A 14,109-nucleotide genomic window follows, 5' to 3' on the forward strand; every position below is an offset into this window, starting at 1 on the left:
GGCGGGCAGATCACCTGAGATCAGGAGTTCAAGACCAGCCTGGCTAACATGGTGAAACCTCTCTCTACTAAAAATACAAAAATTAGCCAGGTGTGGTGGCAGGCACCTATAATCCCAGCTACTTGGGAGGCTGAGGCAGGAGAATTGCTTGAACCCCAGGGGTGGAGCTTGCAGTGAACTGAGATCGAGCCACTGCACTCCAGCCTGGGCAACAGAGTAAGACTCCTTCTCAAAAACAAACAAACAAAAAAGCCCCAAACAGGGACCAAGAGAGGTTAGGCAGCCAAATTCTATCAAGGTCCTGCCACCAGAATAGGGCCACCCTGGCTGGAAATGCCATCAGGGGATACTGGTCCTTCTACTTTAGGTATCACTGGCAAAGGATGCCCACTACCGCCCTACTCTCCACTCCTCTACTGCTGCAGTGAAGAAACTCCCACCTTTTTTGTCTTTACATTATTCCCCCAATATTCAAAATCCTGATTCACTGAGCCTAGGTCACATGCTCTCTTGCTAGAGGACAAGGAGAGAGAATTTCTACCCCTTTGGTTTTCATGGTGGGAGGTGGAGCCCTGTCTCCACATATGTTTGGACTCCCCTCCAGATAAGAAGGGTGTTTAGATGCTAGGAGTCCCACTTCTCCCAGAAAAAAATCGAGTGCAGTCTTCAAACTAAAAAACCTTAGGACAAACATTGCAAAAAGAGGATTCAAGCCTACAGTAGGTGAAGCAATTTATTTAAAGTAATTATTTTAATAAATAAATAAAAACCTCATGTCTAGACAAATTTATTTATAAGAAGCTGAGGGGACTTGGAAAAGGGATTGCAAAGTAACTATCAATAGGCTTTAAAATTTCATGAGAAACTAGAAAGGAATTGCAATTGAGTTGACCTTGTATGAAGGAAAATAGTGGATTCTGCTCATCACCAGCTTGGTGTTGAATATTGGCAATTAATAGGATCACCTGGTTAAACAGGGTTGCTTGTTGTGAACACTCAGAAAATAATCAAGTGAACCCAATGAATTTATTAAGGACAAATCATAGTAACCGTCTTTATTTCCTTTTTGATTTGACTAATAGGTTTGTAGACCACTGGTAGACGACAAACAAATGTTATAGGACTGTGTCTTCATCCACTTAAAAATACTCCTATTTGTATTTAATATAAAAATACAACATGGTAACTCCAGAAAAGGTAGAGATTTCCACTGAAATAATGAACTCAACTATTATCTCTACTTCCTTCTCACTAAAAAACACTAAAATCATATGAAAGGAACAAGAAAGATAAAAATCTACAGATAAAGAGATTAGGAGAGGAGACGACAGGACCAGCAATGACAACGCATTTTTGGAAGGTGGAAAATAAATGGATGAGTGGTAACTGACTTGGCAGAACAGAGAAAGCTGGAAGCAAGTGACTACAAAAGTAGATGCCAACAAAGGAAGACACTTTGGGCAACAGATTGCCAGGAAGTCTCAGGAATCCGAAGCACCAAGGACCTCGGAAGCAAGGAGTGGAGTTGAAAAGAGGAGAATTGGGTACAAGCCCTGCCCATGTACATTTCTGATCATCATTTTACTGGGTTGCTTTTAAATAGAAACTGAGAGCCAAAAATCGTCAGACATTTGGGGAAAGCTTCTAACATGAAAGACAGGACAACACACATAACAAACAATAAGACTTGTAGGAAGTAACAAGTGAACTCTTTATACTTAGCATCACCAGAGAGGAGAGGAAGCATTCATTCCATTCTCGAAAGATGACTTCGACTTTACGCTGCATTTGTAGAGCTCTGGGAGTTTATTGTACAGGTAAGAGGTCACCAAATGGACAGACCAGCCACGTGCAAGAGCACTCTGTTTTTTTCTTTATTTTTCTGTTTGAGTTTTTTGTTTGTTTTTGTTTTGTTTTGTTTTCTCGAGACAGAGTCTTGCTCTGTTACCCAGGCTAGAGTGGCGTGATCTTGGCTCACTGCAAACTCTGCCTCCCAGGTTCAAGCAATTCTCCTGCCTCAGCCCCCTGAGTACCTGGGATTACAAGCATGCACCGCCATGCCCAGCTAATTTTTGTCTTTTTAGTAAAGAAAGGGTTTCACCATGTTGGCCTAACTCATGATCTGCCCACCTTGACCACTTGCCCAAAGTGCTGGGATTACAGGTGTGAACCACCACGCCTGGCCTGTATGTTTGTTTTTTGAGTCAGGGTCTCACTCTGTCACCCAGGCTGGAGTGCAGTGGCACAATCTTGGCTCAGTGCAACCTCTGTCTCTCGGGCTCAAGCAATCCTCCCACCTCATCCTCCCGAGTAGCTGAGATTATAGGCATGTGCCACTACCTCTGGCTAATTTTTTTTGGGGGGGGGCATTTTTTTTGTGCAGATATGAGGTCTCACTGTGTTGCCCAGGCTGGTCTCAAACTCTCAGACTCAAGCAATCTGCCTGCCTCGGTCTCCCAAAATGCTGGGATTATAGATGTGAGCCGTTGCACTTGGTCTGCACTCTGTTTTATATATTGGAATTTGAAAAACAGTTCTAAAATATTTTAAGGGACTTCACTTAACCAGTTAAAGTTTTTTATCATAAGCAACAGAAACTAACACTGGATGATTTAAGCAAAATGCCCTTCATTGGGAGTTATGGGGAGTCCACCACATCAAAGGGAGAGATGGAAAATCCAAATCAGAAAGAGCAGGACACGGGGCAGCTCTGGGCTCTGGCAGCAGGGATTTATAGCCAGTTGGATCAGGGCACAAATGCTGTGACACATCAGTTCCAATTTTCTTAGTTCTCGAAGTCTTTGACGAGACAGTTCGATATCCTAGCTTGGGCCGAGTATCCTCCCTCTGGTTAGGGAAACAAGAGTTGCTTTATTAGACAATTTCATTAGAGGTAACCCAGTGAGAAAGGGAAATTCTTTCCACCCAAAGAAAGTCAGAGTGATATTACCAGAAGAGGGAAGGAAAACTAGGGAACTAAACCCCAAATAGCCAATCTATCTATGGCCAAAAATAAGTTTAGGCAACATGAATGTGCAGAATTTTAATTTTTTTTTGAGATGGAGTTTCGCTCTTGTTGCCCAGGCTGGAGTGCAGTGGTGTGATCTGGGCTCATTGCAACCTCCACCTCCAGGGTTCAAGCCATTCTCCTGCATACACCACCATGCCCAGCTAATTTTTGTATTTTTAGTAGAGATGGGGTTTCATTATGTGGTCCAGGCTGGTCTCGTACTCCTAACCTTGTGATCCACCTGCCTCAGACTCCCAAAGTGCTGGGATCACAGGCATGAGCCACCGCACGTGGCCAGAATTTTAATTTTTTTGTAATGCAAAAGCTGTCCACTGAAAATATCTACAAACACAGATGCATTAATCTCTTCTTGTTGGACATTAAGGTGTTTTCTGTTTTTTGCTCTTATGAACAAACACCCTTAGAGCCCATATTTTTCAGACATCTTTAAGAAATGGTAATTTGGGACCTTTATCATGATATCCTTATAGACAGAGATAAGGAATTGCAGGCTGAAGGACTGCATGTGAAGAATGTTGCTGGACTGTTGATTGCTGTTGACTTGAACAGGCTTTACTAGAGTTATGTTGATTTTGTCCTTGGCCTCCTTCTGTTCAGCAACTTTATGAATGAGTTAGGCCAGGCGCGGTGGCTCATGCCTCTAATCCCAGCACCGTGGGAGGCTGAAAAGGGCAGATCCTTTGAGGTCAGGAGTTCAAGACCAGCCTGGCCAATATGGTGAAAACCCATCTCTACTAAAAATAAAAAAAATCATCTGGGCTCGGTGGTGGGTGCCTGTAATCCCAGCTACTTGGGAGGCTGAGGCAGGAGAATCCTTTGAACCTGGGAGGCGGAGGTTGCAGTGAGCCGAGATCACACCACTGCGCTCCAGCCTGGCCAACAGAGGGAGACTCCATCTTAAAAAACAAAAGAGATATATTTTTAAAAATTTATTGCACAGATACAGGAAGGGAAGTGCTATTTGGACAGAGAGTCACACTAAAAGGTCTGAGGGGGTTATTAAATGCAAGGTCGATATGACTCCATAGTATGATACGGTTGCTTAGAAAAAAAAGTCAGTGTAATTTTAGACTGCATTAAAAGAAGTAAAATTTCTAGATCTAGGGCAGTGCTAAAACCCTGTACCCTTTGCTCTGTCAGACAAAATAGTTTGCGTTTAATTTTGACCAGTTACACTTTAAAAAAATATTAACAAACTGGAGTGAATATAGAGAAAGCTATCTGGAAGCTATAATGATAATATACTCAGTGCTTACTATGTGCCAGGCACCATGCTGAAAACACTCTAAAAACATCTATGAAGGGCTGGGCACGGTGGCTTATGCCTGTAATCCCAGCACGTTGGGAGGCCAAGGTGGGCAGATCACCTGAGGTCAGGAGTTCAAGACTAGCCTGGCCAACATGGAGAAACCCCATCTCTACTAAAAATACAAAAATTAGCTGGGTGTGTGGTGGCACATGCCTGTAATCCCAGGTACTCGGGCTGAAGCAGGAGAAAACCCAAGAGGCGGAGGTTGTGGATTGCGCCACTGCACTCCACCCTGGGCAACAAGAGCAAAACTCCATTTCAAAAAACAAAAACACAAATTAGCTGGATGTGATGGCGCATGCCTGTAATCCCACCTACTAAGGAGGCTGAGGCAGGAAAATTGCTTGAATCTGGAAGGTGGAGGTTGCAGTGAGCGAAGATCGCACCACTGCACTCCAGCCAGGCCAACAGAGCAAGACTCTGTCTCAAAACAGAGCAAAACACCTATGAAGTAAGCATCATTTTATACCAGTTTTACAGATAGGGAACCCGAGTCGTGGGAAGCTAAATAACTTGCTGAAGTCTAAGTGAGAAAGCTGGGATTTGAACCCTGGAGTCCAGTCCTTGTGACCACATGGTCAACTGCTACATGACATTGCTTGTCTGAGTAATACGAAGCCAAACACGTGACTTTACCACCTAAGTGTGGTTTGAGGGACTCTGAAAGGATCCTCTGCAGAGAAATATCTCACTGGCCAACTGGACCATACAAACAGGCCAATTACACATTTGCTTTATATAGTTCATTTATATCTAGATGCCTGAATACTCTTCAAATTGAAAGTCAGGCCAGGCATAGTGGCTCACGCCTGTAATCCCAGAACTTTGGGAGGCTGAGGCAGGCAGATCACCCGAGAGCAGGAGTTTAAGACCAGCGTGGTCAACATGGTGAAACCCCCTCTCTACCAAAAATACAAAAATTAGTTGGGCATGGTGGCAAATGCTTGTAATCCCAGCTATTTGGGAGGCTGAGGCAGAAGAATTGCTTGAATCCAAGAGGCAGAGGTTGCAGTGAGCCAAGATCATGCCACCAAACTCCAGTCTGGATGACAGAGTGAGACTCAGTCTCAAAAAAAAAAAAAAAATTCAGCTGAGAAAACATTTTTGTAATGGAGATTTTGATAAATATTGCCCCAGGGACTAGACGGTGGGATTCATTCATTCAACAACCATCTACTGAGTTTTACAATGTCCTTGGCACAGTGATAGTCCCTGATAATATGATGAAAAAGACTGTTTTCTTGCCCTGGCAGAGTTCTCCAGTGGAGGGTTGAAAACAATTAATAAAGCACCAGCAGCAAGTATGGGAAGTGATAAGGAACAAAGGGGGATTACGGAATCAGACGGGAGGGAAGCCTTCCCCAGTCTAGCTGGGTGGGAGTTTAGCGGGTGGAGGTACAGTTCCTTCAAAAGTGAAGGCCAAATGGAAACTTGACATTGAATCAGAGTTTGCCCAGAGAAGGGAATAGAGAGGAGGGGGAGAGTCTGGGGGCCACATGTTCAAAATTCTAGATGTATGAGTTGAGAGATCATAGCTGGCCCTAGGGGCGAAGCATATCTTGACACGAAGTGTGCATTATGGACCAGGGAAAGGTTCAGCCCTGGCTGTAGGTAGGACCTACCCAGAAAAGGCCTCGAAAGCTATTTTACCCAGCCATCACAGTTGCTCCTTGATTTACGAAAGGGTTGCATTCTGATAAACTCATTGTAAGTTGCAAATATCATGAAGTTGAAAATGCATTTAGTCCTCCTAACCTCAGAACTCTTACAGTATCCTGGAGTTAGGCAAAACCACTTAGCACAAAACCTATTTTATAATAAAGTGTTGAATATCTCATGTAATTTATCAAATACTGCACTGAAAGTGAAAACCAGAATCACTCACTGTTCTTCCCAGAGTCTCATTGTACCACATTTTGCCAGCAGAGGAAAAGATCAAAATTCAAAGAATGATTTCTACTGAATGTGGAGAGGAATAATGTGTAATACAATGGAATGTGTGTCGCTTTTGCACCATGGTAAGTTGAAAAGTCCCAAGACCAACCATAGTAAGTCAGGGATTGCTTATAAGGTTTTAAGCAGCGATAACGTGATCTGGTGTTTTAAATTCAAATTTATGCACTGCTCACAGTTTCAAGAGGCAAACTGTAGCCTGGGCACAGTGGCTCCTGCCTGTAATCCCAGCACTCTGGGAGGCAAGGCAGACAAATCACTTCAGTTCGTGAGTTTGAGACCAGCCTGACCAACATGGTGAAATACTGGCTCTACTAAAAATAGAAAAATTAGTTGGGCATGGTGGTGCATGTCTGTAGTCCCACCTACTGGAGGGTGGGGGGCGCGGGGTGAGTATTGGAGGGGGCTGGGGGGCATGGGTGGGCTGTGGGTTGAAGCAGGAGAATCACTTGAACCCAGGAGGCAGAGGTTACAGTGAGCTGAGATCACGCAACTGCACTCCAGCCTGGGCGACAGAGTAAGACTCAGTATCGCAAAAAGAAAAAACCAAGAGGCAAATTGTTTCATACTCTTACTTCCTCCCCACAGCCAACCACTTTCAAACACTTCAGCTTTTCAGTTTCAGGAATCTCAAACACGGTTTTCCTGTTCCCTCATTATCCAGCCACTCCTGCCATGGAGATGAACACTGGCCCCTTGCGGCCTCTGACCTGTTCTCCCTTCCTGTCCCCTGCTGTTCACACGCTGGGCTCCAGAACTGCAGTCAGCCCCACCTCCCCCTGGGCCTATTCACAGCTGAGCCGTGTCATGCACTGTAATCACTTTTCCTGTAAAGCATTCTGTCTGGAGTTAATGACTGTTTTTTTATTGGTTGTCCACTTTTCTGTGTGCTAGCACAAATTTGAGAATCCTTTGGTTGTGTAAATCTCCTCTCAATGCGTGTTTTGTTTGTTTTGAGACACGGTCTCACTCTGCCACCCAGGCTGGAGTGTAGTGGTGGGATCACAGCTCACTGGAGCTTCAGCCTCCTGGGCTCTAGTGGTCCTCCTACCTTAGCCTCCTGAGTAGCTGGGGTGAGAGGCATGCTTCCCCATGCCTGGCTAATTTTTAAAAATGTTTTGTAGAGGCCAGACATGGTGGCTCATGCCTGTAATTCCAACACTTTGCGGGGGCCAAGGTAGGCTAATTACTTGAGGTCAGGAGTTTGAGACCAACCTTGCTAATATGGTGAAACCCCATCTTTACTAAAGATACAAAATTTAGCCAAGCAGCTGGTATGGTGGCTCACACCTGTAATCCCAGCACTTTGGGAGGCCAAAGTGGGCAGATCATCTGAGGTTAGGAGTTCAAGACCAGCCTGACCAACATGAAGAAACACCATCTCTACTAAAAATACAAAATTAGCCGGGTGTGGTGGCGCATGCCTGTAATCCCAACTGCTCAGGAGGCTGAAGCAGGAAAATCACTTGAACCCAGGAAGCAGAGGTTGCAGTGAGCCCAAGATCACACCATGGCACTCCAGCCTAGGCAACAAGAGCAAAACTCCATCTGAAAAAAAAAGTAGCCAGGCATGGTAGTGCAATCCTCTAGTCCCAGCTATTTGGGAGGCTGAGGCAGGAGAATCATTTGAACCCAAGAGGCGGAGGTTGCAGTGAGCCAAGATCACACCACTGCACTCCAGCCTAGGTGACAGAGAGAGACTCTGTCTCAAAAATAAAATAAAATAAAATAAAGAAAAATAAAAGGTTTTGTAGAGATGGGCTCTCACTATATTGCCCAAGTTAGTCTTGAACTCCTCCCACTTTGACCTCCGAAAGTGTTGGGATTACAGGCATGAGCCACTGTGCCCAAGTCTCTTAATGTCTTCAGACACCTCAGGGATTCTCAGTTTCCTGTTTTAAAGGAATCTCTCCTGAACCTGTTGACCTGCTCCAGTCTGGACCAGTAGCTGTGATCTTGGCATCTCCTTGGCATCTCCATAAATCATGCTCTCTCATGGGTTGGAGTCTTGTTTCCGGAGTCCCATTTCTTCTTCCCTTCTTGGTGTACTTTTTTTTTTTTTTTTTTTTGAGATGGAGTCTCACCAGGCTGGAATGCAGTGGCACCATCTTGGCTCACTGCAACCTTTGCCTCCCGGGTTTAAGCCATTCTTCTGCCTCAGCCTCTCGAGTAGCTAGAACTACAGGTGAGCCCCACCACGCCCAGCTAATTTTTTTTTTTTTTTTTTGTATTTTAATAGAGGCAGGGTTTCACCATGTTGGTCAGGATGTTGGTCTCAATCTCTTATACTTCTTACTTCCGAGGGCTCGCATTCTCTAGGAGCACTTTGTCATCTGATCGCTAGCTTCTTCCCAGTGGGTTGTGGTAGCTTCTCCTATGCTCTTTGCTCTCATGACTTCACACCTCAAAAAAATTCTTTATTATGGTTTCAACAGTATTAGAAGAGAGCAGTGCTAAATGTACGCATTTCATCAACCATCTTTAATCATAATATAATTTTCACTTTAGAATTTATCACCATTGCTTTAGTTTGTCGTCAGGATTGGAGTGGGGGCAATACTGAAGGCTGAGACATCTATGAGACAGCTGTTTGAATAATTCCAGTAAGAGATGATGATGGCTAAGGGATGGGTTATGGGGTGAGGGGGGAACGGACTTTCCATGGAATTCTGTGCACACCACTGGGCAGCAACTGAGATTGTTTTTGGTGCTTCATAGATGGATAGATGGACAGATACACTAATTGTGTGTTTATGCTAACATGTATTAGAAAAACATATAACTAGATATCAAAGTTGTAATTTCCCACATAGTACTATTTAAGATGAACTAGATACTTGTTTTGAAAAGAAAGCTGATTAAACATATGAAGCACATTATATACCTGTGGCATTGTACCGAGAGACTTACCGGTAGGGAGCTCGGCTAAAAGATTGCCAGGCACACAGCATTGCCTGGGATTAGCCCTGCCGGTAACGACAGACCCTTTCCTTCCCTTTACCCTCTCTCCTCGTCCCTTTCTTTACACCATGTTTGCCCCAGTCTTGTCCTTCTTTGTCTTGTTCTTGAATTTTCTCATTCTGCCGACATGTGACCAGCTTTCCTCCCACCATCTCCTCAACACTGGCTTTTTCAGTTTTCTGTTTAATAGGAGTTTCAGAGATCCTAATGGCATTTTGTTTTCTTTTTTGAGATAGAGTCTCACTCTGTTGCCCAGGCTGGAGTGCAGCGGCATGATCTTGACTCATTGCAACCTCCACCTCCCAGATTCAAGCAATTCTCCTGCCTCAGCCTCCCAGGTAGCTGGGATTAACAGGCAAGCACCACCACACCTGGCTAATTTTTGTAGTTTTGGTAGAGACAGAGTTTCACCATGTTGACCAGGCTGGTCTCAAAATCCTGGCCTCAAGTGATCCTCTGGCCTTGGCCTCCCAAAGTGCTGGGATTACAGGCATGGGCCACTGCATCCAGCCCATTTTTTTTTTTTTTAATATATCCTTTTATAGAAAAGCTTTAGAGTGCACCTTTGAACTACATCAGCAGACAATTGTATGATAATTGCCACATTTTCTCCTCCCTGCTCCACCACTCCCCGCTCTCAAGCCCATAGGAGCTCCCAGCCTCTCTGGAATCATGATTCTCATCCTGGGTCATGTTATTTATACTTTGGCGGAATTTAGATCAGGGGGTTCAGTTCCAGTAACAATAACCTCCTGTATTCCAACTGTGCACAGCTGAGCAGAATGAACTGAGCCTGTGGGCGTGGCTTAGCAGCTATGTGGGTGTGGCTCAGCTGCTATGTGGGCATGGCTCAGCAGCTGTGTGGGCATCCTTCCCCACCACTATCATCCAGACATCTCACCTCCACCTTCCAGGCAGGGCTGCAGACGAGGGTCGGCTGCACAAGCATAGCGAGTGTAGCCCAACAGACATACAGAGAGATAAGCAGCATGCACATATGCACAGACATGCACATGCACAAACACCCCCCCACCCCCACAACTGGTCATACTCAAGATGATCATGAAGAAAACCTTCAGTTATCTTGCACCTCCAGGGAAGTATGTGATGTGCAGGCCCAGGATAATGGAAGAAAGATAACTGTGTGATCACAGTGGCCCAGAACAAGCATGTTTAAGTCAAGGAAACACATGGTCCTTGCCTTTCCCGTGGCCCATGGGTGGTTCTGGGAATAATCAGGTCTGGTCCCTAACCACATGGTTGAAAGCACAGCCAGAGATTTAATTCTGAGATATTACAATGATTGTTTTGGAACAAAGAGCAAAGTGGAAAAGGAGGTTACTGATAGCAGTATCCCTGGAGACTGACAACCCAGCTCTTGCCACACGCCCCACAGAGATCATTTTCCTAGGATATCCCAGGCCCCAACCATGAGCCAAGGCTATTTTCTTTTCTTTCTTTCTTTCTTTCTTTTTGGGATGGAGTCTCACTCTGTTGCCCAGGCTGGAGTGCGGTGGTGTGATCTTGGCTCACTGCAACCTCCACTTCCCAGATTCAAGCAATTCTCCTGCCTCAGCCTCCTGAGTAACTGGGACTACAGGCAGGCACCACTGTGCCCAGCTAATTTTTGTGTTTTTTTTTAGAGACAGGGTTTCACCATGTTGGCCAGGCTGGTCTCAAACTCCTGATCTCATGATCCACCCACCTCGGCCTCCCAAAGTGCTGAGATTACAGGCATGAGCCACCACTCCTGTCCTGAACCAAGGATATTTTCTTATGCTGAGAACAGAGGATTCAGGTATTAGGTTTTTTTCATGGGTGATGGAGTTTCCAAGGGCTGCAGAAATTCTTGGAAGAGTCCATGAGTGAGTCCTGTTACACTCCCTCTATAACATCCAAAAATACATCATAAAAAATAATGCAACTGAACAAAGTTTAAAAAGAGAAGGACACAGAATGTGAAGATGATTCATGACAAATATAACTTATAACAGCTTATATTCCTTAAAAAATCTAGATTTAATAAAAAATGTATATGGCTTATCCTTAGCTTCTACTTGGCAAACAGCCAGAGTGTAAAATAATAAGAATAGACAATTTTATACACAGGAAAATAGAAGCCATATCCTAAACCATTGATAGAAACTAGACAAATATGAACAGCCTAGCGGTTCTGTCATCTACCTTTTATTATTATATGCCAGCAAAAGCCAGCATCAATGGGACTCAAGAATCCGAAAAGAAAAATAATATTTTGCACAATGATGCATTCATATTACTTATGATGTTTCAAATAATTTAAAGGCAGCCCCCAAAGCTCTCACAATAAGATGATTGTATAAACAATGACAGACTGAGACAATGAGATGCTATGCAGTCATTAAAAATAACAAATGTGACGGTCACTGGAATGTGTAGATTTGGAAAGAATGCAGAGAGACAGTGAGCATGTAGGCAACTTTCAGATGAATGCCTCCAAGCTAATGAGGGTTAAAAGTGATTTCAGAGAGATGCACCTAGTTTATGGGATTTCTTTTCCTGTAAAGTTAAGTGTGTAATAAAAATGTAAGTGTATATAGACATATATCATATAAAAGAGGTGGTGGAGAGTAATTTCCTCTTTCTCCTTGCTTCCCAGGAGAGCCATGAGGATGAATTAAGTGGCTTGAACTTTTCAGATCAAAATATGAGTTGCTAGAATGAGCAAATGGTTTAGGTTCTTCCTTGGAGACATTTAAGAATATCCATCTGTCAAGCGTTATGATGTTTTTGAATTAATTTAATGATATTAGAAAATTGCTCTTCATTAGTGCTGGTTCTGTTTTTATTTTAAAAAGACTCTAGGATGCATTCTCCCCGTGAGGTCTGTCTGTCCCTCCGCTTAGACACGAATATACCCATTACATTAAAATTAGCCTTTGCTATTTGGCATTAGTAACAAAGGAAGAGAAAAAAATCCCCAAAGTAGTTTCCATGCCTCACTCAACACCTATCCAATTTAATTCATTTCCTTACCCTCTCTACTTACCTCTCCCCTACCACCAGCTCACTGCATACATGCCCTACAAATGCCATCAACACCCAGATGTATTTCTATGGATCCACCATTAACAATGTAGCATCGTAAACTAAGACATCTTTCCCTTGTTTTTTCTATATCCTGGTATTTCCCCAGTGGTATTGATGATGTAACAGGCCAGGCTTACAGCAGAACAAGAGAATGTGGAAAAAGTGTTGCCCAGTTATTTGGAAATTTTCCTCTTTTTTTTTTTTCTAATTGAGGTCTCACTTTGTCACCCAGGCTAGAGTGCAGTGACATGATCACAGCTCACTGTGATCCTCAACTTCCTGGGCTCAAGTGATACTCCCATCTCAACTCAGCCTCCTGAGTAGCTGGGACCACAGGCACCACCACCACACCCGTCTAATTTTTAAGGTTGTAGAGATGGAATCTCGACATGTTGCCGAGGCTGGTCTCAAACTCCCGAGCTCAAGCTATCATCCTCCCACCTTGGCCTCCCAAAGTGCTGGGATTACAGGCATGAGTCGCCATGCCTGGCCTGGAAAATGCTCCTCCCTCCCTCCCTCCCTCCCTCCCTCCCTTCTCTCTTTCTTTCTTTCTTTCTTTCTTTCTTTCTTTCTTTCTTTCTTTCTTTCTTTCTTTCTTTCTTTCTTCTTTCTTTCTTTCTTCTTTCTCTCTCTGTCTCTCTCTCTCTCTCTCTCTCTCTCTCTCTCTCTCTCTCTCTCCCTCTCTCTCTCTCTTTCTTTCTACTTTTTTTACAGAGTCTTGCTCTGTCACCCAGGCTGGAGTGCAGTGACTCTATCTTAGCTCACTGCAACCTCTGCATCCAGGATTCAAATGATTCTCATGGCTCAGCCACCTGAGTAGCTGAAATTACAGGCACTCACCACCATGCCTGGCTAATTTTTGTACTTTTAGTAGAGATGAGCTTTCACTATGTTGGCCAGGCTGGTCTTGAACTCCTGTTCTCAAGTGATCTGCCCACCTTGGCCTCCTGAAGTGCTGGGATTACAGGTGTGAGCCGCTGTGCCTGGGCTGGCCTGGAAATTTTCTGATATGAAAATATTGAATATTTTAATATATAGAAAAAGATATGATAAAGAAACACATTTTAACATTACATTTCTTGGGTACGTAATGTGTTTCATATATATGGAGGGCTGTTAAAATGAGGCGCCATCATGACATTCCAAGCTTGTAAAATTCTGAAAAAGAAATTATAGAATGCTGGGATTCAGATGCTTCAGGTAATGGAGGCAAAATAAAAAAAATAAAAAATAAATGTTAGAATGGGAGTCTGTCCCATTCTCTCCCAAGAGAGTGTGCAACATATATTATTAAATGAAACAGAATACAAAATTATGTATATGTTAAGAGATGAACTATGCAACACACACACACCATTCACAAAAAAAATTTATTAGTGGCTATCTGCAAATTGGAATTGTAAGTAACTTAAGTTTTCTTTTACAAGGCCAGGCACAGTGGCCCATGCCTGTAATCCCAGTACTTTGGGAGGTGGGCAGATCACCTGAGGTCAGGAGTTCAAGACCAGCTTGGACAACATAATGAAACACCATCTTTATAAAATTAAAAAAAAAATAGCCAGGCATGGTGGTGTATACCTGTAGTCCCAGCTACTTAGAAGGCTGAGACAGGAGAATCACTTGAACCAGGAGGCAGAGGTTGCAGCGAGCTGAGATTGCACCACTGCACTCCAGCCTAGGCAACAGAGCAAGACAAGTCTGAAAGAAAAATTTTTTTTTTCTTTTACAGAGTTTCCCAAATGTTCTAGATTTTCTATCATAAGTATGTGCTAGCTTCAAAACAAAG

The 14,109-nt window shown here is 43.7% G+C and overlaps 1 long non-coding RNA gene across 3 annotated transcripts in view; it reads right to left on the reverse strand.

Moving 5' to 3' along the window:
• LOC118147379 (uncharacterized) overlaps positions 1-14,109 on the reverse strand; it is a 74,561-nt gene that overhangs the window by 10,263 nt on the left and 50,189 nt on the right. For 2 of the 3 annotated variants that reach the window (XR_013526752.1, XR_013526750.1), the window contains one exon: positions 440-2,847. The exons of the other annotated variant lie outside the window; for it this stretch is intronic. This is a non-coding gene — a long non-coding RNA (uncharacterized LOC118147379). Of the gene's footprint in view, positions 1-439; positions 2,848-14,109 lie in introns of those variants that run through there. 3 annotated transcript variants of the gene reach the window in all.

This window comes from Callithrix jacchus, chromosome 14, assembly GCF_049354715.1.
Source record: "Callithrix jacchus isolate 240 chromosome 14, calJac240_pri, whole genome shotgun sequence".
NCBI classification, from domain to species: domain Eukaryota; kingdom Metazoa; phylum Chordata; class Mammalia; order Primates; family Cebidae; genus Callithrix; species Callithrix jacchus.